Genomic DNA, 27505 nt, shown 5'->3' on the forward strand with positions numbered 1-27505 from the left:
AAGCTGACGAGGCATAATCCTTCTCTGTCCCCATTCTGGTCACCCCAATGTCCTTCTCCCATGCCACGTCCCTTGCACGCTCGTGGTGCCAGCCCATGCTGTGAGAGAGGGTTGGGAGGAACCTGTCTGGGAGGTGAGCAGGCAGCAGTGGCTAACTAACCTCCTTCTGCCACTGAAACCTCACCTTCGGAGCCCCTCGCGGCATCCCCTCTTCCCGTTGGAGAGAAGCCATCCTTCCTGGTGAGATCCTGTGGTACTGACCCAGGATGACCCAGTTAGATGAGGTGCTGCTGGCCTGAGCTGCAGCTCGAGCTTGGGAGCCACCCTGGTTTGCAGGCTTCCTCTGAAGATTTCCCTGCCAAAGCAGTATCGCTCTGTAAGGGCTTGTATGGGTTTCAGGGATGTAGCACTCTTCCGCTCAGTCTAGAGGTACGGAAATTACTTTTTTTGTTTCTTGGATAGGTTAATGTAGGGGGTCCGTAATGGAGGGGCCTCCACAGGGCACGTACTAGATACAGCGTTTATTCATGGAGTAGCTGGAGTCTGGAGTTTTTGATTTGCAGTAGTTAGTATAGATGAGGATGAATGCAAAGACTGTAATCACCTCAATACTTTCTCATTGTTAGATGTGTGTCTGCTCCCACCTCATAATGTCTCTAATCGCCATTAATAAGTTATTGAACATGTATATGATGCTTGTGAGAAACTCTTAGTGTCTGGTCCACATCCCCTGAGCGCACCTCTTCTGTAGCATTGGAGGACAGTAGTGTAATAAATCAAATGAAATTAAATAATGTGTAGAAATGAAAGGAAGTAATGCACAGAATGGGAAAAGATGTCTATTGCACGCTTCTTCCAAGCAAAATTTTTCAGCAAAGTGTTTTTTATTTAGTTAGTGAAGGACAACGGATACTTTTGGGGAAGTCTGTGAAGCCAAAAGAATAGTACAGGAAAATGGATGTCGATACTAAAATTTGAATTGTGTAAGTGTATCATTGAGTACATGGATCTATAATTCAGATCAAAAGATTTATTTAAAAACTCTTTTTTTTTTTTTTTTTATAATCACAGGCAACCCAAGAATTATTTGTGATTTTTCTCAGAGTTGTTGTTATAGATTGTTCAACAAGGAATTGAATATCTCCTGTTTGTAATGTATTCTCGATCAGATAGTTGCAAGTATTTGATATTTGATTTTGGGTGCTCTTAATTAGAACCGACAAACATTATTGTGCATTGACCATATGAAAATAACTCTCTGAAAACTTTCCACTTCACTTGCTCTCCTTAAATGTTAACTGCTCAGTAGATACAAACCCATGAACACAGTCAAAACTTTCTCATTTTAAAATGCAACTGGACAGTAGCCAAAACATATTGTGTTTCATTTTTTGAAGACAAGGACCAAAACAGTCGTCTTGTTCTCTGCTTCTTACATCTTTGTGAATAGGTACAAGCACTTCCAGTATGGGGAGACAAAGGGAATTCGATGTTGTAGTAGCGTGCAGAAAACTGCTGGTAACATGAGAGAGCAGGATTTGCCCCCAGGGTCAGGAGGTAAAAGTTCAGTCCAGGCAGAAGCTGGTGTGCCTCCATGGGTAGCTTCCCAGTCTTTTGATTTTAAGTGCTAAGAAATACGACTGGATTTAACATATAAATGTTGTTGGGTTCAGTCTGATGGAGGAATTTGGAAAGCCTTTTTATTGTTATTTCCCACATCTATTTTAGGCTGTATGAATAACAGAAAAATAGATTGAAACAAGACAAATGCTGAACTAAACTGTGGTTTTTAGAAATGCACGTTATAGTCACGTAGCTTGTGAACAGAGCAGTTGTTATGGTGAGTGGTACAACCTGAAAACATACATAAAAGGGACTACAACAATAAATTTATGAAATAACAAGTATGACTCATAAAAGGAACAATTCATTTCTTCAAGCATTTTATAAATGTTTCTGACAATACTGTAAACTAAATCTCACCTATTAGCAATGCTTTTGAATAGATTGTGAAATGTTATTCAGAATCATACTCACAAGTCGTCAGTCTATTTTGTTGTAATTCCTATGTCATCATTTATTAATACGCTTCTGCTTGTTGTGATTTCTACCAGAAGAACTATTAGTAACAAAGAAAATTTCTCTGTGATAGTGAACAGCATAGTGTCTACGTAATCAAAAATATGAAATAATTTACACCCAAGGGCTTCATTGTTTTAATCGGAAAGTACCAGATTGGCAACAAGGTTTAATGCAAAGGTCGTGTGCTTTTGCTGGATTCAGGTTGTTTTACTCCTGATTTAACAAATCGAATCACAGCTCAAAAGCTGCTGAGAAATCGGCTTGGGTACAGGGTTTCTCTGTTGTGGGAGTTAAAATTCCGGGGTTGTCTTCTGTTTTGAGGACAATATTTGTAACAGTGCTGAATAACCCATTGGTTCTTTATTTATGCACAGTTCATGCAGTGATAGGGAGATGGAGGTGCCGGACCCAGAGGAGCAGAGTCCAGCGATGCCCAGAACATCGCTGTCTCTCTTCTCCTGTAGCACTGGAACGGCTGTTCCTGGGACCTGTCCCAAAGCCACCTTATTCAGCAGCTTCTGCCTCAACCTAGGTGGCCCCAGACACTTTGGAGGGTTCTGTGCATGATATTCCCAGACATATCTGATAAATTAATAATGTCTGGTAGGTCCTGGGACTCCCAGCTGGAAGGGGCGAACCACCCTGCTACAGACAACCTGGCAAGGTGGTAGCTTAGAAATAAAACATGCTGCAATCCTACTGTCGTAGCTGTTACAGTGGCAAGATGTTTTCTTTAAGCATTCTTAGTGGAATAAGCTGCTGGCTCCAGGCTGCAAGTTACCCAAGCTGGGGGCAGCACCTGTGGCCTGAGCCCCTGCTCACGGAGCCTTGGCACTGCCGGACACGAGGCTGCACGAGCAGCAGCAAAGAGCAGTCAGGAGTGTAAATTGGTGTGGAGTCAAAAATCAATTGTCCTCATTTCAGTAGCATTATGACAGATGGTTAAACTTTCATTTTTCTTTTTCTTTTTTCCTTTATTTCCATAGTACTAACAGTAACTCCCGCCCCGTGTCCTGCCCTCACCCCCCCCCACCCCCCCAAAAAAAATCCCCAAACCCCAGGGCATATTTTCAGGTGATGGTGAAAAACAGAAGCCCACGAAATAACTGTTCATGAAACTTTTAGGCCTGTTGCTGCTTTTGCATTCAAGCAGGAAACCTTTATACTGCTGCTATGGCTGCTGTTCTGGCAGTACTGGCAAGAGTCATTTCAGCAGAACAGAATTCATTTTTCTGTGTGATCTCTTTGGTTCTAGGCAGTCGGTATCTACAACATGGCACTTGCCACATTCTAGAACTTGCCAAGAAGACAAGAGGGGTTTGTATTTAAGTGTTATTAAGTTCACTGAACAAGTACATGTTTGGGTTGAAATATATCTAAGCCTAATTTTCTGTTCCATCTGTAAAACTGTAGAACAATATTTCAGTGTCAAAATGTTTTCTTCTAGCAGTTTTTGATTAGTTTGCTTTTTCTGTAGATGAACTAGGCCAAGTCAAACAAAGTTAAAACATAAAAATATTTTTAGAAGAGCTTGTTAATGTAAAACCAAAATATTCCTTTTAGATTAAACAAACATTTTACCTTATCTTGACATTTATTTTTTCCTAAATACTCCCCCAGTCTGTCCGCAATCTACTTAAAACAGAGTTATAGAGTTTTTTCTTCCTTTTACTTCTTCCCACCCCCCTTTTTTTTGGTTCAGTGCCCAAACAGAAATCCATTATTCACAGGGCTCTATTGACAGAGCAGACACTGAAATCCTGTTGGAATTCAAGCGAAGAGTAAAGGGAAGTAAGGTAATCAAAGCAGTGTTATTTTAAGATCCAATATTATGTTCTGTCAGAGCTTGACAGTGAAGCTCTGCTGTTACGGAAGCTGAAGACTCTTTGGAGGTAGAATATTAATAATGGTGTGCTTGGCTACCTGTCGGTACTTGCAGCTGAATCACAGTGTGTCCTGTGGTCCCTAAGAACAGTGTCGGCGGAGACAGCTTGCAAGGTGTACTGCGCTGGGTGCACAGCATCACGAGAGGCAGGAGCATCCCAACGGGATCCCTTCAGAAGGAAGGGGCTGCAAGTGGAGATGATGTCTGCTGTTGGTCCTGGCTGAGGGCATGAAGCTAGCAGCTTTCTGAGTGGTTCTGTGCTAACGTAAATCTCAGCAAAGCCAAGTTCTTACCGGGGGAGAATTCTTGAAATTTTTTTTCATTTTTGAATGGATTAATGATACAGAATGAATTTGCAGAGTCTGTTTAATTTCTCAGAGAAAAGATTTGCTGTGTTCAATTTATTGAAAGTAAGTTGTAGATAAGTTCTTTCTGACATATCAGAATAAGAACTTAAATCTCCATTGATGCATTGTGTCCCATGACAAAACGCCATGTCTAAGGGTACATCTAGATTTCATTTCTCCTGTGAGAGTACTATAGGCTTAGATTGTGATCATTTTTTGGTTTAGAAACTGAAACATTTGGAAGCAAAAGAAGCAGTTTTGTTTGTAAAATTAAAATGCTTGTTTTCAAGTTAGGGTGGAAATGCACCTATCTTTAATCAGACCTTAATACATGGAGTAACAAAAATCAGTTTTTCTGCAACGATGCTTTTTTCCCGGATCTGCCTGTATCTGGGGCAGGTGGAGAGTGTGCTTCTAGTGATGTGCAGCGGGTAAGAGAATGGTGTAAAGCTAGAAGTTAAATAGCTTGGTCAGTGGGTTAGGAACTTGTGGCTTCTTAAATTGTTAAGGTTCAAAAGGACAGACTTCTAGTGCTTTGGTCAAATTTGTGTGCTGTCAGCATTAGCAGGACAGAACTTGCAATGGGAGTTTTGCCTGAGGAGGGTGTGTTTAATACATACACATTACGGACTATTCATGTAAATGGAAACTGGAGGTGAGACAACTTTGCAACTGTAAGAATTTGGAATTATTTTGTGGGGGATGGTAAAATTATCCAGTTGCTCGACGCACTTGCACATACTATCAATAAAATCAAACAGGTGCCCGCTCTTTTAGGGCTGCAGGTTCAGTTACTGTCACGGGGCTCAGCCTGGCTCACCACGCTGCTCATTCCTCCTCTCAGTTTGTCAGCGTACCTCACTATACCCCGTCACTGGAGCTGTTGATCCCAAGCCAGTATTTTTTCCTGACTGTTGGAAACACAAATCCTAAAAGGCAACGTGCAAAGCCTTCTAGCCGTTAGATAGGATCCATACTTCTTGTTTTGCAGCCGTGGTGGAAGGAGCATATTGCAGCGTAGCAGAAAGGCTGGTGAGTATTACGAGTGTTTCAGGAATCCTGAAGAATGGTGTGTGGTTTGCTCAATAGATTTGAGACCCTTTTTTTTTTTTTTTTTTTTGTAGTCATAAAGATTGATGTGCTTTTTGAGCAGGCTGACTGTTTACGAGCCAGGTGGAGTGGATATAGTTACCTCCATCAAGCCTTACCACACAGCAGCTGGTACCATGCCAAATATTTGATGTCTCCTGCTGGAAACATTTAACAAGACAAAATGTGCTTTGTGACCTGCTCTAGAACTGGTGCACTGATGGTTTGAGGACAGACACCATTACGAGTTTGAGCGAATTGACTGTCTTTGCATCTTCTACTGAAACTTATGTCTGCAAAAGAAAGGGATCACCTTTAGGTTAATTTTAGGAGCTGCTGAAAACTAAGAGCTTTCTTGGCTTAGCCATTTAAATAGTTTTCCCTCATTCAAGATCATAGCAAACATATGGGTCACAACCCAGGGAAGGTGGAAACTCAAAAGTCTGTAAGCAATTCTTGTAGTAGCTACATTTGTGTAAATATCCGCGTCTTACAGGCAGGCATATTGTGCTGCAGCACAGGCTAAAATATCGAACGCTGGAAAGCTGGAAAGTTGGGAGTTTGAATCTAGAGGATAAACTCAAACGTACTTTGATTAATTTTCTTTGTCTTTGAATGCAAATATGTTGCATGATTTCCAGCTGAACTGTGGCTGTGCTTTTCAAACGCTGGTGGCGTGATTTGTGTCAGTCAGCCAGAAGGCAGCTGTAATCGGTATCCAGGGCTGCTGTTAGCTCTGTGTAGTTGGCAGACAGAGATACCAGCGGAGCTGATTAGGGATATAGCCAGCTCTCATCCTTCCTGGGCTTGTCAATATAAGGTATTACAGCTACCTGTGAAAGTATGTTTTTCTGTGCCAGCTGAGCTAAGTGTGAGCTGTGGTTGGTGCAGAATGCCCTTAAATGAATTTTTATGCAAAACTATGATTCATTTCAGTATCTGGTGCATATCTGTATCTATTTGATACCTAACATCTCAAAAAGATGTTTTTCAGGACTTCAGGTGGTTAAAATGGTGAGGACAAAGGCTGTATCTTCCCTATCTGAAGGCTATATCTCCTGTTTCAGGAGAGAGGAGATGGATTTTCAAAGATGCAGCTCCCACTTGCACTAGTGAAAGGGAGCAGCAGGTGCTGATTTTACTTTTTTTTAAATGAACCTGAGCTTCAAACACCTGTAGATTTGGAACAAAGGTTCAAGGTAGCCCTTTCAGAAATGGGATTATAGCATTAAGAAAAATATAAACGTCGGTTATTATGGCAAGAAGTGTATTGCCCTTTATGTTTTAAATGTTATGGAATAAGTTTGACGTAAGTTGATCTGAGTTTGTGGTAAAGGTTACCTAAAGAGCATAGTGTGTGTGTGTGACCTGTGGGTCTGTTACATTGGTGCAAGAGGTTGGAAGAAACTGTATAGAAGGTTTAATATTTCTGTACTAGGCTAGTGCAAACATATACATTTAAACTATTTATTTAAAGCCTGTTTTTTAATGTCTAGGGAATCTTTACTGAGTCTGATGCTTTCTAGTCTTTCAATTATGAGACAGAAATAAGGTTCCCATATGGTATTTCATAACTGCAAAAGTATTTGTAGTTAATTTTTTAAGCCTGGAAAAGAAATCTTAGAATAGATTTATTTGGTTTTCCCCCTCACATTACCTTGTAGACAAAAATCCCACATTGTTTCGGTAAGAAATGAGAAAAATACCTGTAAGCGCCAATAGCAATTCCAGTTTTCTCAGTGAAATGGAGCATGCAGCATAAAATACCTGTTTGGCTGTTTTCTTTAAACTAAGCATAATTTCACATACATGTCAAATTAGTTTTCATTTTAGAGAGTTACTGTATTTCTTAGGGAACACTGATTCAACAAAGGGGGATAGTGAGCAAAATCAAGGATCCTTCTTGAACTCTGTTTGAAAGGTAGGTACATGACAAGTTTGAAAATTAACTTAGGTGGATAAAAGAGGAAGGAGGCTACAAGGATTGATTTGCAAAGTGTTATTAAGGACAGGATTCTGGATCTGCAACCTGAAGATGCTGAAGTTACCAGGATGAGCACATGGAAGATGTGACAGTGAGGATTAATCCCATTCATAGGGATTCTGTTTTTTGGAATTAAACAGGTTCCAAAAACGGTTAAGGATTTCACTGTTTTTCTACTAGTGAACCAAGTGTTTAACATACTGAGAAATTTTCCTCACTCCTTATATATGACTTGGTAATGTTTGCATTAAATCTGTCAAACACGCAGCACTGGGCACACAATCTTGAGGGATATAGGAAGTAAGGATGCTCTATTAGACCTTTTTATCCTCCTCACCCCAAGCAGAGTCTCTAAGGCATTTTATGCTTTAGTCCTACCCTTGACAGTTCTGATACATATAAAGGGACATATTGAAAATAACCAGTGGCTATTCATAGCATTCACATCAGTGGTATTTTCACCTGGTTTTGACATGGTGCCCTTAGAGCCTCTTTACAGTGTTGCGACCTCAAAACTTCCTCAGGCTTTAGTTTCCTACCCATAATATCCCCTTGAGATACATGAATTCAAAGCCTTTTGCATTATTACTGTCCTTAAGCCATTCATCTTTAACCAGATATTACAGCATATGTATAGGACACCATTTACACAACCTTTCTGAAATTTTCTGGTGTTCAGCAGAAGGGTAAGCAGCACAACAGTATATCCTGTTTTCCTGAGGATGCCAGGTTAAAACAAGCCAGAAAACATTTTTTAATGCCTTTGATATTTTTCAAATTCTTAATGGCAAGAAAATTGCCTAATTCTCTTCGTTCAAAATTATTTTAGCCAAGACTTTTTTTTCTATGAGAAATAGTCAAAACAGTATAAAGGCTTTAAATTAAACAGAGATTAATTAAGAGAGAATAAAAAACATTAGGGTAGAGAAACACTGTTTTACTGTGTATGTGGGGTTTAGTGGGCTGGAATCCAACTCATACGATCTAACATACAAAAGAACAAATAGTTTCAAAATAAGCTAATTAAGTTCTGTCTGAGGTAGTATCTAGGAATTTATTTTCATGGGAGAATATGAAAAGAAATAAACTAAACCTGCCTCTGCAGACAGGACTCTGAGATGTCCATAACACCAGCGGTGTGTGGGGCACGGGGCTTCCCGCTGTCTCAGCCTGCAGGAGGATTTGGGGTGTGGGGAGAGGAGAGATGAGGATATGTCAGGGCTGGAGACAAGGCTGGGAGCAGCCTGCAGCCCTGAGGTCTCCGTGCTCGCTGGTCCTCGGAGCAGGTGACGGAGCTGCCCTCGAGCGCTGGTGGTGTGCTGTGCTGTGGGGTCAGCACCAAGTTTCTCCTGAGGTTTGTGTAAGGGAATAATTTGAATCTTAACTTCAATAGACAGCTTCTTACATTGATCTCTGACCACAGCCTTTTAGCGGAGGAAGAAAGAAGGTTTGTTTTTTTTAAAATGTAATTTAATCCTTTCCTGCTGGGTGGCCCTACAGAAGGCTTTTTCTGTGGCTGAAATTCCTTTGGCGCTGCACGTTGTGTGCTGGGCAGGAATGATTGTGAGAGCCACCTTTATACGGTAGTTCCGAAGGCTGTTGAGTGGAAATTAAAGATAAGTGTTACCCTTATCCTTGAGTTTCTTTTTATCAAGATGTTTATGAACTGGAGCTGATGAAAAACAATTTAGTCACTTGTTTTGAGGTTAATGGATGCTGGAGGGGGAAGGCTCCCGCCTTAAAATAAAAAGTTTTGACAAACTTTTAAGTAAGAATTCAGGACGTGGAAATTCTGCGCTAGTTCTGCACTACTGAAATTGGCTCTGGGACATATTGATCTGTCAGGTTTTTAAAGTAAATCTTTCTCTTAGTTCTAATTAAGTATTTTAATGCCAGTACTCTCCATTAGGCAGCAGTTTGTGATTAGTCAGGTGTTTGTAATGGAAAGAGTAGCACGTGTGATGAGATGGTAGAGAAGTCACAGAGGAGGGAAAATGGCCATGGGATGCAGCTCCTAAATGCTCTTTAACGTCCTCCTGTTGGCAGGTTTCCCACTGAATTCAGTGCACTCTGTGAGATGGGATTCGATCCTCACACAGATCCTGGCTGGTGTTGGAAACACAAGTTCAGTGGACCTCAATATAGGACATGAACTCTGACGTTGTGACAAGAAATAATGCTAAGAACAGCCATAAAAAGGGAAAACTCCTAATTCCTCCAAAACTTTGAAGCTGAGCTATTAAGAGTAGATTACATTATCGCACTTGTTTATCTCTGAATTGAATCTCATATTTAATAAATGGTGGCTTTTGTGAAGCGCTGGAGTGAATGTGAATTAGTGAGTCGAGAAAGATTAGCTCTTCGAGGAGATTGAGAACAATTTAAAATTCCATTGTTAGGTGTTTTCCTTCCTGTCTGTATGAAGCATGTCTGTAATTCTCTCAAATTAGGTACTGCCTTTGTTTAGAAGAGTTAAACAAGTAACAGGATAAGATATCTCATAGTTCCTTTTTAAATAAACAGCCTTTTTGGTTTTTATCTTTGGGTGGTTTGCAAATGTCAGAGCAAATTTTTTGAAGGGAATGTATATAAGAGGTGGAGTTTCTTTAGCAACTGAATCATCCTGTATTGTTGGGATGTATTTTCCAATTTTGAAACCTGGTCTTCCCATACTGCATGATTTTAGCATATCCGTTTACCATGGTTCTTAAACCAGATGCATTATTTAAAAATTCGTAAGGAGATGTGGGAATTAGACTGTAAGCATAAATCTGTTCAGTGCCTTTCTGGCAGCTGTGGTCTATATTTTGCCATAGTTACCTGATGGTGTTGCTACCAATGGACCCTCCCATTGACCCAGTAATTACCAAGTCCAGAAAGACAAAAAAGGAAAAGAAAGAGGAATGAGCCAAAACACCCATGTGATGGTCATCCATGGCTCAGCAGCTATGCACGTAGGAGACAGTGCTTTTTCCTTCCACGTCACTGAGGAGGGAAAAACAATCATGCAAAATTAGTTCCTGGCTTGGTTCTGCAGCTAGTGGTGCCCGTGGGGATTCAGGCACTACGTCCAGTGGGAGACAGATATGGTTTGAAAAGTGACTTTTCTGGACTTTTCTGGAAGAAGTGATAATATTTATCTGCCCCAGCAAGTGAGCAGGGAGTTTGCTGAGACTGTTGGGAGGAGGACTATCAACTCTTCCAGGGAAAATATCTCATTAGCAAGATACAGCTTTGATGTTTGGGTATCATTGGAGCCCTGGTAACAAAACTAGATCTTTTAGGGTTAGCAGAAGGTATGACAGAATAAAAATTAAGATGGGAACACACAAATATTAAAACAGTAGTGCTGTTTGGAGGCAGAGGGGATTGATGGAGGATTAGAATTTGCAGTTTGATAGATACTAAAGAAACGAAACAGTGATAATAAGGGTACAGTAGAACTTGTTTGAGTGCGTTTGGGGACTAGTGGAAGGTGTCCCTGCCCATGGCAGGCAGGTTGAAACCAGATGATCTTTAAGGTCCCTTCCAAAGCGAACCATTCTATGATTCTATGACTTTGGTGGATGGACAAAGTCACTTCCAGGTGCTGTGAGATCCACCTGTGCTCCCTTTCTATATCTCCTGTGGCACTGCACCTGCATCTGTCCCTGATCTGGGGATTGTTTCTATTTGTTACTGGCAAATGTGGGTGGGATGTAAAATACCAAGTCTCTTTTGTAGTGAAAAAGCGATGACCCAGCAGAACAGGTAAGTCTTCATTAACTTAACGATAGACTGTTGGGCAGTTCTGTAGAAATGGTTCCATCCATGCTTGAAGTAGGGGGAGATGGGGCTTGGCTATCCATAGTAAATCGTAGAAATCAAGGTGATCCTGCAAGTTCCTATTCCATTTTTTGTTACCAGATGCAAAATTCCCATTAAATGTAACATAGCAAAAATCCTGCCTCCCCTCCCGCTCCCCCCGGCAACAGATTTCTCAAGTTTAATACAAAGTCAGCACTGTTTTGTTGCATGCTTCGTGCTGTGTCAAAGGAGACTAGAGCCAAGAGGGTATTTTGTTCTTTTTCATGGTGTTTACAAATAAAGCTGACTGATTTGGTAACTCTCTTGGAAAGTCTCTGAGACTGTAAATTTAGCAGAGTACTCCCTGGGCATGCATAGATCTAAAGATAGCAGTTTCTTGCCTATCAATAAGTATCTTAAGGCCTTTACTTTTAATGCTATATAGGGCTTAAATCCCAGGAAAATAATTCCACTACCGCTGTTCATTTATATCATACGAGTCTGCATTAATTCAGACTAGGCTAGCTTTTCTAATACATTATTTATTTAGGTCTTCAAAATGTCTGTGGTACAGCATGTGGTCGACAGAGCATATTCTTGTTTGTTAATATTATATGGCAACCTGTTTTCCCAAGATGCTTAAATGAATGAATACCTTCAGATAAAGCTCTGAGTTTAAAAGCCACTTTTTTTTTTTTCCTGTTGTAACAACAGCATCCCACAACCTTAGCTCTGATTTCTCTACAACCACATATTTTAAATAGTTCTGGAAAGGTCTTTATTTTTTCTTTTTTTTTTCCTTTTTTTTAAAATTTTTATGTCTTGATTCTGAATGTCTAGCCCAGCTTTTCCCCCTGCCCCCAGGCAATGGAAGCTTAGAAATACACTTAAATCCAATTAAAAAAAACCTTTACATGAAGGGTAAAGCACTGAGCACGTAATTTCTGACAGTCCACAAAGCTTACAAATCAAAATACATGAGTGTGCTGCGTAAGTGAGGGTGAAACAAATGGTATACAATGCTTGGAAATGAATAAGTCATGTGAATGAACATTGGCATGTACATCCCCAGCCCCATATTAAGATTAAAGTGAGTTGTCTGCTTTACAATTGCATAATTGCTTCTGTGACTGATTTGGTGCTGCTCTGTAATAAGTTGTGAATACTGTATGCTGACCTGGTTAATGGGATGTTTACTAAATGAATATATTTGTATAGTTTAATAGGGGGATGTTTGGAAAAATTAGCAGGATGAGAAAGAATGGCTCAAGAAAGTAATTTTTCCAGCAGGTGCTGGGGTTGTGAAGAGGAAGGCAGACTGCCTTGCTGTCAGCCCGTGGGGGCTTGGAGAGGGATGTTGTGTGGGGCTGGGGCCCCTTCTCTCTGGGCCACAGGGAGGTGGTACCCTTGGCTGGGAGCATCCCTGTCCTGGCTCCTCAGGTAAGCAGGACATGGGGGCGGCTGCTCCGTGCTCAGGGTGCCAGGCTCTGCACCCCGCTGGAGATGCTGCTGGCGAGGGGGGGGGGGGGGGGGGGGGATGCTGGTGGGAGCAGCCGTCATCCTGCAGCTGCCACAGCTTCATTTTTTAGAATATCTTGAATTTAGCTATTTTAAGTACTATAGACTAAGATAATTATTTCATGAAGTAATATTATCTGCAAATTAACCTTGGATCTTTGCATAGGTTCAGAAAGAGAGAGATAAGGAATTTTATCGCAAATTGCAGACTTACTGGGTTTAACGTAAAGGCCGTGGCAAGTAATACATTTAAACTGCATTTAAGTAGTAAAGACCAGAATATCAAAGTCTAAAAGCAATAAACATTAATTTATTCAGAAAGTTTTTATATTTTCTTTCTAGTTTTTATGTGTTTGTTTTTTTTTTTTACACACCGTCATTTAATGAGGTTATATTCTGATTAAAGTAGAAAAAGAATGAAGTAAAATCTTTTATTTCAGTAGATAAAACCGTAGGTTTTAAAATACATCGGCCTGCCCTGCGCAGCCAGAGCTGGCGGCACCGTTCTGCCCTGGCTCCGCACGGCGGGCAGGCCCGCGGGCCTTTCCCCCTCGTAGAGCGTTCCAGTAGAAATCTGTACTTTCAGCGACAACTGAGACATTTCCTGTAATCCCTTTCGAATATTCACGGGCAGCAGTCCCAGACGTATATTTTGAAGGCTAAATGGTTTGGGATTTATGTACTTTGTTATGTAGGGGCTGCGGGCGCTGCCCCCGGGCGGGAGGGAGCCCGGGCCCGCCGGCTCCCAGCCGGGCCCGCCGCTGGCCGCGGCCGAAGCCCCCGGCACGGCAGGGGACAGCGGGAGAAGCCGGCACCGCCCCGGCGGGACGGGAGAGAGGAGCGAGGCCCCGGCAGCGGAGCGGCCCCGCGGCACCCGGGCCGGGGCGGGCGGCGGCGGGGGGGGCTCCCGGCGCCGGAGCGGAGCCGCCCCCGGGCCCGCGGGCAGCCCCCGGCCGGGCGGGCCGTGCCCCGGGGCCCGCGGAGCCCCGCGGGGGAGCGGCCGTGAGGAGCCCTCCCGGGGCGGGGGCCGGGGGGGACGAGCCCCCCGGGGGGCCGGGGGTGTTCCTGGCCGCCCCGCCGGGCCGGGCCCGGGGCGGGTGGCGGGCGGTGTCCCCGTGTCGGGACCCGGCGAGCGCTGCCCGCGGCCCGGGAGCCCCCCGTGCCCCCGCTCGGCCCGGCCCGGCGGGGGACGGGGGCGCGCGGCACAGCAGAGCCCACCGGGGCCGGCCAGCCTGGGTCCGCCTGTCTGGCCCTCCATGGCCAGATACCGGTGTGTGCCTCAAACACACCGCAGCTGCCGCAGCGTGAGGCTTTGGCTGGCTAATGAACCTCGTTCCTAATGAGCCCAGGGCTGGAAGGGCGGCTGTGCTGGGGTATAGGTGCACGGGGCTGCTTCGGGCAGGGTAGCCACACCTTCGTAGCACCTGGAGCTTTTGGTTCTTTGTCCAGAAACATTTTTTTTTCCCCCAATAAGCTGTAATTGGCATGAGTGAAGAGCAATAATTAAAATAATATTCATGATGTTTGCATTTTAGTGTGGCACTTTGATTGAAATTGGATCTGCCTTTTCCTCTCCCTTGAGGACCATCGCTTGCTTCGCAGCTAATGAAGTGGAACGAGCACTGTGATCAATATTTATGGTGTCACTCTGGGCACCTGCAGTTCTTTCAACCCTTCTTGCACTGTGGAGCTGGAATGGAGGTTTTTAATGCCAAGCTAATTAATGGCTAACGGTGCAACTTGATGTGAAGTCTGGAAAGACTGTTCTTAGTACTGTGTCTTATGAGGGTCACATGTGCCTGGCACAGATTTGCTAGTTCTCATCGTTGATCAGACAGAAGTAGGAACTGATTTTCTTTAGTGATGTACTTTAGGGTCCTTCAGTCGTCCTTTGGGAGTTAGTTTGAGCTCTCCCTGTGTGGGGAACAACTACCCTTGGGGTGCTAGCTGTGTCCACTGAACATACAAGACCACACATATGTTTTTTCAACTGAGTTTGTAGACTTCTACCTCGCAGCTTTCCTTCTTATATTCTAGTCTCTACTACAGGTTCCAGTAACTGCTGGAGATAACATATATTTAAGTTTGACATGAATGCTGTGGAGTTAGTGCTAGTCTGTACTTCTACATCTTAACAGTTTGGGGGCTGCTGCCACCTGTGCCAGAATATTTTTTTTATGTAGCTGCTTATGAAGTCCACAGATTATGGCAGTAATTTTTGTCCAAATCAGCCCTGCAGTACTTCGTTCCATGGCTCTCTTGACTCCTTCAGGGCCTTCCCAAAATAATAATATTATCTTTGAACTCTTGGTGGGTTGGTTCGTAGCAAATTTTGCCTGTTCCCTGCCAGTGACAGCAGCTGGAGGCAGTCCAATGTAATTAGTAAGTATTTTGGAGACTGTGCTTTGGCAGCCCTTTTAAATATGTGCAGTGAAAGCAGGATTAGTATGATGCCTCATCTTTTTTTCTCATTAGGGCATCTCTGTGATCTGTAAGCTTATTTAATTGGAAATCAGCTATTCTTATTAACACAGGAGATACCCTTTGGTCCAAATCCTGACATGGGATAAATGTATATAGCTCCCACTAAAGAGAAGGAAAATGCATCCACATACTCCAGGGTGGAAATTTGCCCTTTTGTGTCCATTGCAGTTCTCTTGGAGGAGAATTTCATTTTCTACTAAAGGCAATAAATTTTTGCTGTTCAGATAAGTGACTACAGAGGTTCATCATCAGGATTTGAAGAAATAAGCCTCCTAAGAAGATGGATGGTGACAAGGGGAGTAAGAGTTGTTATCCAATCATTTGTCATGGTCCAGAACATTAAGATATATGAGTAAGACCCCAAAGGTGTGTAAAAGTTCCTTTCCAGCAGTCGGTTGGTATGTAATAACTTATCCCGTGTAGTCAGCCAGTATTACATGCTCTCTGGAAACTCATTTTGTTTGCATCTCTTTGTATACACAGCACATAAGTGGTAACATCTTATATATTGTTGGGAAGTATTCTACGCATCGTCGAAATGGAGCCCCACGGTTACTGAATGTAGAGGCTGACTTCCCCGGCGCTCACGTTAACTCCCTTCTCTCCCTTCTCCATCCCGCTCCAGAAGTTAACATTATCTGCCTTGCCCCTTCTGCTGTGATAGTGTTCTGCTCTGGGCTTTCTCCAGAGGCTTTTCCCTCTGACTGTTTGTCTGTGGTTACAGCAGTTTCCCTCTAGTTCTTCCCCTGTCTCAAGGCTTCAAAACCATGTAGCAGCCGTGGAGTACAGTGTCAGCTAGTGAAAAACTAAATTAAACATTCATGGTTGTAGAAGTGCTTGTTAGCATATATGTATTAATTCAACACTTCCTGCTGTTTTTCAATATGTTGGGAGGTTATGTTGCCAGTGAGGTGACTAAAGTCTGTAGTGGAATACATTTCAAGTAACTACTTGAGAGCAGGTAAAAATCTTGCTCTGCTTACCTAGTTTCAAAGAAAAACCTTTCCCCTTACTTTTTAATGAGTGAGTATTCCTCTCCAAACCAAACATGGTTGAGGATTTTGTTAAATTTCGGAAGGATTTTGTTAAATTCTGGCTCTGCAGCTGGGATAGCTGATCTTCAAAGTTCACCTTAATATAGGAGACATCATCATAGTTTGCTGTGGTCACCTGCTGCCTGCTTTGCTGCTTGTTGCTAAGAAGTCATGCAAAGATGAGGTTTGCTTTGTCTTATCTGGGCTTGCCGTGGCACAGAACATCAGTAGCCTAAATTTGATCAAATGAGCCCGTGAGAGCTTGGTATCGTGCACTGAGTCCTACTAAACCCTGAAACTACCTGAAAGGAGGCTGTAGGCAGGGGGGGTGTCGGTCTCTTCTCCCAGATAATAAGTGACAGGACAAGGGGAAACAGCCTCAAGTTGCCGCGGGGGAAGTTTAGGTTGGAGATTGGGAAAAAATTCTTCCCTAAAAAGGTGGTCAATCACTGGAACAGGCTGCCCAGAGAAGTGGTGGACTCACCATCCCTGGAAGCGTTCAAAAAGTGCATAGGTGCAGTGCTTAGGGACATGGTTTGGTGGTGGCCTTGGCAGTGTTAGGTTAACGATTGGATTTGATGATCTGAAGGGTCGTTTCCAACGTAACTGATTCTATGAGACTATGAAATCCTCCAGTGCAGCAACTTCATTGCGTCTGTGTGCTGGAGTTAAAAATATGGTCCTCACACCTTTCCCCAGCCTGGTCTGCTATTTCGTAGTCAAAAGGCTTAATTGGCTCCATGTGTTTATGCCCTGGCATTTCTCTCTTGAGCTGGCTCAGGAGGGTGTATCTGACCACTGCTGACTCACAGGCAGCAGATTTTTACTGTGGTTCACTTGACAAGGATTTAGATATAAAAATGTCAGGCTTAGTCCTCAGGGTGACCTGTAAGCCTGTGTAGGGACATAGATGTGGTGGGAACAGAGTAGTGCTCTGGGAAGATTGTGATGTTGGTACACCTCGGAGATCTGTGGTTAGAGAAGCCCAAGTCAGGGGCTGGCAGAGTCTTGGCCACCGAGTTTTCAAAACTCCACTGGCGCGATCGCATTGACGCCTGTGGAAGTCGAGCTGGCATGGTGTGCCTCCAGGAGGATAGGGGTGACGGGCCCTATGGGGCTGGGAGTCCTGTTTGGACCATTTCTGGCAGCGTGTCTTCAAGCATTGAGGTATTTGGTCCTGCGGGCATTCTGCAAACTGGCCGTAGTGGGGAGATCTGCTGCTACGGGTTTAGGAGCCATCAAATATCACATGGCCATCTTTCCAGGGAAGCAAAATGCAATTCTTCTGAGTCCCGGCCAAGTAATTACAGCAGTGATAATAGCTATCATTTTCGATGCCTTGGTGCCAATGTAAAGGTTGTTAAGTTGTTTCTTTTATGTTTCCAGAGTAGACTGTTCTGCTGCTTTTTCCCTATTTGTGCCTTATCTGTGACTGAACAATTACCAGGAATGTGATGAGGACACTGCGCAGAAAGTCATCCCCTTGTCTTTTTTCCCAATGACTCTGAGGTGTGTGTGAGTAGTGTGTGAGTAGCTGTTATCTCAGCTGCTAATCAATGAAGCTGGAGCTAATGTGCGAAGTGACCTTTGTAAAGAGAAAGGAGGTTGTGCAATATTATACTTGCAGTTTGAGTCAACTTTTGCACTTTGTCATGTATTTGATAGCATGAGCTGCTCCCTTACTGACTTGTATCAAGCAACTCAAAAGATGCCCAAGATTTGTCTTGTATGTTAGTTGTGATGTTTTCATTGGCCAGGTATCATTAGCGTTACGTGATGACCCCTGATCTTCATGGTCTAAATTCCTTCTGTGTTTTCACCTCTTTGTGCTTTAATTAGTTTGAAGCTATTCTGCACAGGTGTCCACTTCCCAGTTTGGTGGAGTCAATGGGATTTTTACCACTGGAATGAGATCCACTTTACAGCAAGCGGAGGTTATTCTCTAGCACTTCCCTTCTCTACAGTTTTATAGTGCTTAGGAGTCTGATGGATGGAGAACTCAATTATTTAGCATCTATCAAGCTTTTGCTTACAACGCCTAAACAAACACTAGTATTACCTACTTTTTTCTGAATATATAAAATATAATTCTGCTACATTAATCCACAAACTTAAAAAAGCATATGCTGTTGCTTAACCAGCCCATTTAATGAAATGGATTTTGAATTGGTATTTTAAGTATGCATGAAGACAGACATTTGCGGTGTTAGGATTTCAATAATGTATGGAATTAGCAGGGCTTTTTTATATTTCTGAGCTGCATGCCCTCCGTAGAGTAAAAGTGGTAATAAATGTAAGTTCAAAGGTAAAATTTTATTTCTGCGCATGAGAGGAGAAAAAATAAATTAGAGTAATGTAATCATGCTCATATATGTTATGAATTTTGAACAGTGCCTATTAGAAAGTTTGTCAAAATGTGCTTAGCTTTGAAAATACAGATTAACGCTGAAGGTTTTAATATTGTTCTTCCTTATGTGCATATTCCTTCAGAATATAAGTGTAAAATATCTTCTGCCGAAAGCAATTGTCATAAAATGACACTTTCCTATTTTAATAGCTCAATAATCACAACAGAAATATTTTCTAAGTTGTGGAGAGGTTATTGCTTTTTTCACACAAAGAAATTTAGTGGTAGAAAACCAAATTTTATCCAGATATTCTTCAGTTTTTCTGTTTCAGTTCTTATATTTGAAAAGTGTGTCCAAATGCCTCCTGACAGCCTTGATACTTCAGGGTGTTTAAGCAGGGGGTGTGTGGGGGCATTCATTTTATTTAATTTACTGGTTCTATGTTTTCCTTTAATCTAGTAGCAAAGTTAGAATAGTAGGTCTGCAACAGGAGCTGGAGAAGCTGTTAGGGAATGACTGGTTGGTATCTGGGCCCTTTAGGGTTCATACTGGGTTTTTTTTTCTCTTTTTTCTTGGAAGCAAATAAGGAATAGGTCACTGTCAGGGCAGCTGCTGATGCGGGTGCCTCTGAACTCAGCAAACAACATTTGTTTGAACTGCCAGCTCAGCACATGGTCCTGGCTTCAGCATCTCTGAGAAAGCCCCAGCTTGATGAGATTCTGACATCAAAGATAATTCCTTGTCCTGTGTTTTTTCCATTTGCCATCCCTTTACTTTGTCCTCTGTCATCTTCCTCTCTTGTCTTTGTGATCCCGGGGTGTACCGTGAGGACACCACCAAAGAATGGGCAATGGCTTTTCTTAGAAGTCTTTTTAATGCAGTCTTCAGGTTTTAGCTTCACCACTCACTTCGGAAGACATCAGAAGTTGTAGGTGTGTCAGACTTGTTTAGTGGCAGTGGTCCAGCTCAGGTTGTGCCAGAGCCTGAACCCAGCTGCCATGACCAAGCCTATCTGTATGTTCAAACTTCGAAAGGATGGAGTGGTGGAGGGTCAGTGTACCCCACCGAGCAGAGACCTCTTGGGGATGCAGTGTTGGTATTCTGGTGGATGCTGCTCTGCTGGCAACACCCCATTTCCCAGGTTGGGATGATCTCCATCAGAAGTCTAGACAAAGAGTGAACATTTTCTTGGGAAATAGTTTCATCAGCCAAGAAGAAAAGAAAGCAGAATGTGCTGTATTATCTGGACCAATACCATCATAGAATGGTTTGGGTCAGAAGGGACCTTAAGGACCATCTAGTTCCACCCCCCTGCCCCAGGCAGGGACACCTTCCACCAGCCCAGGCTGCTCCCAGCCCCATCCAGCCTGGCCTGGAGCACTGCCAGGGATGGGGCACCCACAGCTGCTCTGGGCAGCCTGGCCCACCGCCTCGCTGCCCTCACAGTAAAGAATTTCTTGCTGATACGTAATCTAAATCTACCCACTTTCAACTTAAAGCCATTCCGCCTCGTCCCATCACTACATCAAGAGCAAGCTTCAGGCAAAGTTGTGTCTCAGGGCTTCTAAAGAGTAATATCTGTAATTTTTTTGATGCGCTAAGCAGATCTGTTATTATGTCGCCTTTTAATTACAATACCCTAATATAAGGTCGTGCACTGCTTACTGGGAGAGATTTCCTCTTGGAAGCTGTCATTGGAAACAATATTTTTTTGTTTCTTTTTCCCAGCAAAAAGCATTGTTACAGATGCCAGCTTCTAGATTATTTTAAAAATGTTTTTGAGACTGTTTGGACTCTGAATAATAGGGCAAAACAGTGACAGTTTTTTGTTTGGGGTTCTGTTTTTTTTTTGGTCCTTCACAAAAACTGTAAGTCGATGTAAACTTTCTGAGGACAGAAATTAACAGTTAACTTTTCTAACGGGAAACTTTTCTAAAGAAACCTGTTTTGAAACAAACAGCTTGAGCTCATGGTAAGTAATTCCTGCCTTTAAATTCTTCTGTTGATGCCATTGTAACTGAGTTGTAAGCAGGATGAGGCTGTTACAATATAATCAGTGAACCAGTTCCAGAGGGTGGAGCAGTTTAGAGACCAAATGCACTTTAAATGGCACTAGAGGAATGATGCACTACCAACTGAAAATGTAGGCATTGTTATTAATGATGTAATTAAAGTTCCACCTCATGGGCAAAGTGGAAGCACACAGAAAATATTATTGTGTTTCCTCCATTTAATTTATCCCCATTTTAAGTACTAAATGATCTATGCAAAATACAGTGGAAATTAAACACTCTTTCTAAAATTCACAAGTTTATTATGTAAAAATAGTTCAAGCATAGGTCAGGGTACATTAGCCAGAAGTAACTTAACCCATCTAAAAAATGTTTTATGCAGTTGAGATGCATAGTTGATACTTGGCAAAACCTGTGAGTAGCAAAAACTAGGAAGTTTTACTCAGTAACTGAAGGCTGTGGCTTGTGCTTTGTATTGCTTTTGTCAACGGCAGGTTTCAGTCATTCATTCAGACCGTTGACTTAGGATCATCTACGTTGCTGGGTATGTTTTCTTCTTATTGAAATCTTTTAAAAACTATTGAATAGGACATCTTAATACCACTCTGTTCTGAGTTTTGTGGATCAATCAGAGAGAAAATGGGAAAAGAAACTACTACTGTTAGTAGTGATAATAAAAATAGCTTAGTATTTGGTCCTGCAAATTCTGAATGTTTCCTGATAGACTGCAGAAGCTCTCAGAGTTGCTTGATGGGATTAGGCCAGACTCTGCATCTGAACCTAGAACACATTTTTGTGTTAAATGCTTCTAAATGAGCACTTAGCTTTAAGTGGTTGGCATAAATCTAATTTTAATTTACTGTTTTCATTTTCTTTTGCATTGATCGTCTTTTTTGTAGAGATTCAGTGGCGGACTTGGAGAAAGTTGTTTCTCAAAGAGTCCAGATGGTATTTGCAATTATTTATTATCATTAGCATTCACTGTATCTGAAAACAAGACTTTTGCCAACTTAGATAAACCTCGTCTGCTGCACTATTGTTTAAATTTTTCCAGTGTCCTATGTTAATCAAACTCAGTCTGGGGCAATATCTGGGGCTAGAAGAGAAAAGGAGTCTGTTATTCCCAATATATGGCAAATTGATGACTTATTTTGGAAATATCGCTTGGATAAGTCAGATACAGCCTTTTGATGGCTATGAGCAAGCCAGCAAGGTACGTAATTCTTAAGACTAGAATAATCAGAACAAATAGCATAATGCTGAAAACAGGATTTATAAAACCATTGCGCTTTTCCATACATGCACACACAACTTTTTTTGGCTTCACTTGCTGTGTGAGGGCACTATTACTGTAGTTTGCCCTTTGTAGTATGTCTTTTTGAGAGTGAAGATGACACCTTAAGTGTGCAAAAATGAAATGTTTAGAAATTTACGTCTCTGATGCATTGGGAATAAAATTACACCTTCATTATTCTGAATTAAAATGCCTGAAGTCCTCCACTAAAATTGTTCTGCCCTACTGCACAGACATATAAGATGAAGTGGACCCTATATAATACTGAAATAAACAAGTCTACTCATAATTGGTTTTTTATTAAAGCTTTGGAAATATATGTTTATTTTATAATATTTTAATACGTATGTAAATGTTTTCTACAATATTTTGTCTTGGTTAGCATTTGGAACAAAGCAGTACAGAGAACAAAATAGAGGGACACCTGTTTCAATTATACCACAGCACCAATTTGTACAATAAATCTCAATTGCAATCAGTCTTGATCAACCCACCTGTGTAGATTCCCTCACTTACAATGAGGAGGAATAATGGAGAAAAAAGAAAAAAGTGCAAAGAAAGGGAGAAAGAAACCCCAGAACACTAATATGGATTATGTTTTGGTTTTATACTTCATATTTTCAGGTTTCTGTGCTATGTTAATTATTAGAAACAGTAGTCTGCATTTCTGTACTCTTCTCCAAGAATACAGTGAACCAATGTTTACTTTCAGCTGCCACGTGAGCAATTTCTCTTAATTCAGGAGGGGTTGTGCAAACAGCCACAAGGTAAAATTAATTCTGCTTTTATGCCCAAGCCCAGCGGGTGAATGTGCAGCAAATTCCTTTAAATGACTACTTGTCTTTTGGTGTGGGGTAGGAAATACTGGAGCCAATCTCTTATGCAGGTAACCTCCTGCAGCTGTACTATTATTTTTTTTTAAACCTTGAAACTGGTAGCTGCTGTATACTCTGTAGAGGTGCTACTGGGATGTTCTCTGCAGGCTCAGTAGCTGCTTGCTGACATGCCTCCCCTGTGCTTGCTTGCTTAGAGTCACAAATCAATTTTCTTATGTGCGTTTACATAAATAGGGGAAACAGTTGTGGGTAAGCAGTCCAAATTGCAGAAGAAGATTTATAGGAAAGAAAAGCAAATACCACTTTTTTTTCCATACTGGTCATCATCTTTTTCTCATAACCTCTGTAATGATAACTTGGACTTAGGTAAGGGAAAGGATCATGGGCTGTGATGCAGGGATTTGGGCAAAACTTCTGATTTTATGGCAATTTTGCAACATATTTCCAAACTTACTCTTTCTTTTCCACATTTATTCTCTTTCCCTCTGTCTGTTTTTCATCATTATTAGTCTTTCCTTTTTCCTTATTCTCCTGAGTTATTCCCTTTTTCTTCATTATGCATTATGTAGTTAAATATTTTTTTTTCTTAATCTAATGCATTGTTTTTCAGAGTTGCATTTTAACTGTCTCTTGACTCAAACTCTTAATGATTGTCTCATCTATTCTTTTTTTTTTTTTCCCCCCTGAGAATGTCCTGGTTGTATTTGTATTTCTTTCTTCTTTTCCATTGTGAATGGCTTGTTGTTCTTCGGTGCTTCATCTTTTTTCATGATCTTCACCTCCATTTGTCTTAATTGCTATTGCATTCCTCTTCTCTGCTATGGGGCTCTGATAATAGTGATGGATCATTGCAATTAAATTTATTCCATATGCCACTGCTTTTCCTGGCAAACTGACACCATTCTTCTCCAATGTGCTTACCTGGGGACTGGCATTAAGAAATGTTGTGATGAGATGAACAGATTCAAAATGGTTATAAGAAATTTCTCCTATTGTTGTTGTTTGACTGTTACTGCTTTTAAATGTAACGTTTTCGTTAGCTGATGAGATGCCAAGGCCAAGATACTGTCAGCAGACAGCTTTCTCCGAATGCGATTGCTGTTAGCAAACTGGCATACAGTCAATAAGAATTCTTCTGAATTTACGACTGTCTGTTGACATCTTACTCTGTTACAGGCAAGTATTTAATCAAAGTTTATTGTCATTCTTTTCTGAGATTTAAGTGGGACATAAAATTTTACGATACGTATAGTATTTTAGATGACAGCTTCATTATTTCCACTGAATAATTTGAAATGCTACAAGGAGAAATATTGATGTCAAACTGGTAATTGTCATTAAGTATGCAGCATTTTTGCAGCAGTCATTTGTGCAAAAAATAAATTTTCTGAACTTCTAGGGAGCAACGTAGAACGTCTGAAATGTAATTCCTTTGTCTTGAGTCTTTCCTCACTGTGGAGGTCACCCAAGGCTCCACGGGCCTGTGGAAACCTGAAATTTTCAAAGTAATTTTACAAACTTTCCTTCTAAAAAATGAGCATGGTATAGTGGTGAATGTCAAAAGGAGGGTACTCTGTTACTGAATTGGTCTTTTGATTCCTGCTACCTGATGAGATTTGTATTTTTGCTGCTTTAGTTGAATGCTGTCCAGTGGGCATTCCCTTTTTTCTGAGCCAAGAGGGACTTCTGTGGCAGGAGTAATTAAATTGTGTTATAGGAGTTGAGTACACAGGTGACTGGGAAGAATGAGACTAATGCGCCAGAACTGCACAGCATTATGTAAAATAGACAGGTGCAGTTTAATATTGAACTGTTTCAGAACGAAATGTTCCTGTTGGTTCAGTGCTGCACTGTGGAGTACGTTATTCAGCATTGTGGGGGTGGCTTCTCCTTCTAGAATGGAAAAGACAGTAACAAAAAAATTCAGTTGTTGGAAAAAACAAGCTCTTTAGTTCAAGGGTTTTTTTATGTCATTCCTTATTTTGTTTCCCTGGTTGGGAATAATGTAATTTGCTTTTAGGTGCATCAAAAATTCCATTCACAATTGTACTTCTCCATGTAGCTTCTCTGTTACCTTGTTAAAGAATTCAAATTAGTGACTGGTAATGATCAACTTTATTAGCAGATATATTTACAGAAATGCCATGCTTGTCTTCTCTTCTGTAATTATTACAGCCTGACTTTGGAAGAAATGGATTAAATCTTTCCTATATTGAAAATATTATCTAGTGAATATATCTTGGGTATTGAGTTTTAATCACTATACTATTCAAATACAAGGCAATCAGTTTAAAAAATGTCATTACAGTTGGTCAGGATGCTTGCAATAAAACATTTTGACTAGAAAACTAACATTTTTCTTAACTAAAACTTTTTTTAGGAAAGCATGCATTCGCCAATGCTGAGAACAAAAACTGTGCTTAAAACATGAACAAAGACCATGTAAGAGGGAACACTGTGGCTCCTGGGATGCTGGAGATGCTGATTCAGTTGTTATACCTGATGTAGATCAGATTCAATTTTGTGTGATGTGCCTCACAGGTGATGATACATAGTTATGCTCTTGCTCTCTCTCCCTGCCTCTTTCTTTTTTTTTTTTTTTTTTAAAATCTGGATTTTTTTTCCCAATATAGAGTATAAAATTTTGAAAGCTTTGAAACCTTGAAACATTTCATAATACAGAAAAATAATTTCTCCTTCACTCACAGCCCCATTATATTTCTTAGTGTGGAATCACAGAGTCATAGGCTGGAAAAGATCGTTAAGGTCATCGAGTCCAACTATTAACCCAGCAGTGCCAAGGCCACCACTAAACCGTGCCCCTGAACACCACATCTACGTGGTTTCTGAACACCTCCAGGGATGGGATTCCACCGCCTCCCCGGGCAGCCTGTCCCCGGGCTTGACCACCCTTTCGGGGAAGAAACTTTCCCCAGTCTCCAACCTCAGCCTCCCCTGGGGCAACCCGAGGCCGGTCCCCCCTGCCCTGTGGCTCGTTCCCTGGGAGAAGAGCCCGACCCCCCCTGCCCACAGCCCCTGCCGGGCAGTCGAGGGGGCGATAAGGTCTCCCCTCAGCCTCCCCCTCTCCGGGCCAAACCCCCCCGGCTCCCCCAGCCGCTCCTCACAGCCTCGTGCCCCAGCCCCTTCCCCAGCCCCCTGCCCGGCTCTGGGCACGCTCCAGCCCCCCACGTCCCCCCCGCGCTGAGGGGCCCGCACCTGGCACAGGGGCCGAGGGGCGGCCGCGCCGGGGCCCAGCGCCGGGGCCATACTCCGCTGCACTCGGCGCCGCTCCTTGGGCTCAGCCGTCCGGCCGGTCTCGTACCCGACACAGAATGCACCCGCCCCAGCCACGGCAGCCGGTTCCTCCGGGAGATGCTGCGGGAGACCCTGGCAAAGGCTTTACGAAGGCCCAGGCACAGCCCCCAGCCCCTCCCGCGCCCGCTGAGGGACTCTCCCTGTCACAGGAGGAGATCGGGGTCCCCGGCAGGACCTGCCTTCCATAACCCCGCGCCGGCTGGGCCGGATCCCCCGGCTGTCCCGCACGTGCCGCGGGATGGCACTCGGGGGGCTCTGCCCCGGCACCTGCCCCGGCACCGAGGTCAGGCTGACAGGCCTGCAGCTCCCCGGATCCCCCCTCCCGCCGGTGGGGTCACCCTGGCTGACCCCCAGCCTGCCGGGACCCCCCGGTGAGCCAGGGCTGCTGGTAAATGGCTGGCAGCGGCGGGGTGAGCGCTCACCCAGCTCCCTCAGCACCCTCGGGTGGGTCCCATCCGGCCCCACAGACTTGTGCATATAAAGGTTATAGAAAGATCTAGAAAGATTATTTAGAATATCTGAAATAAGTTTTACACCTTCAGGGTTCTGGGTGGACAATTTGGAAGCTCTAGAGAATTGTAATATTCCCTGTAAAGCTGTGACAATGCATAAAGCGCACTTCAGATGTATCCTGTACTAGTATTTTTCATGGAAAATGAAAGATTATTATCTCCCTTTGTAGTATACAGTAGTTTTCTGCAAATTCTCTGCCAGGCAGCTTGTACAGAAGAACATTCCCCTTCTGCAGTAATACAAGCCAGTAATTAAACCTGAACACAGCCAACAGAGCTATAAAGAAAATCAAAGTGAGTGTTGAATTGTACCTTCATGCACCGGGTGGTAAACTCTTTATAACAAAACTCAAAGCTTCATTTCTGTGCTGAGGAACCATGAAGTGCAGCCCCTGTTTGCAGTGTTGCTGTCATCTGTTGTAAACCCAGTGTGAAACGAAATCACGGAGGGAAGCGGAAAGCACATTTTCCTCCTTTACCTCCCTTCTCCAGCCAGTAGTCACTCAAAAATCTGTGGGACCTGAGCTCATGGGTGGAGGAAGCAACCCAAAGGAGACCCAAGTGTTCTAAACCATCTTCTGAGTGAAGTCGCTTGGACTTTGTAAAGTCAGATTAAATCACTGGAAAGGCTCTCCTGGTTTTCAGCAAGTAGGTTTTTCTCAGCTGCTTACATCTCTAGCACAGTCTGGTTGAAAAATTGGGCTACATCCAGAATTTGGTGAACTTCATGGTGCTCTCTTGCCGTAAAGTCCGTATATAATGAAGATAACCCCTTGCATGGATGGAGGGGTGGGGACCAGTGTCCCATCTCATCCCTTCTCGTTCGGCAGCCTGTCACTGACTGTTCGCATACTTCCCTGTAAGCGTCAGTGATGGGAGAGGAGGACAGTTGTTTTACCCTACTTCACCAAAGCATATAATCTCTTGATTCTTTACCATTGACTCCTAAAATCACGCCTGCCCAGGATGCCCTCACGTT

General features: G+C 42.6%; 1 protein-coding gene across 1 annotated transcript in view; it reads left to right on the forward strand.

Annotated features, from left to right (window-relative positions):
- The window catches only part of THSD7B (thrombospondin type 1 domain containing 7B), a 270043-nt gene that overhangs the window by 91039 nt on the left and 151499 nt on the right, over nucleotides 1-27505 (forward strand). The window lies entirely within an intron of this gene.

Source organism: Falco cherrug, chromosome 8, assembly GCF_023634085.1.
Source record: "Falco cherrug isolate bFalChe1 chromosome 8, bFalChe1.pri, whole genome shotgun sequence".
NCBI lineage: Eukaryota > Metazoa > Chordata > Aves > Falconiformes > Falconidae > Falco > Falco cherrug.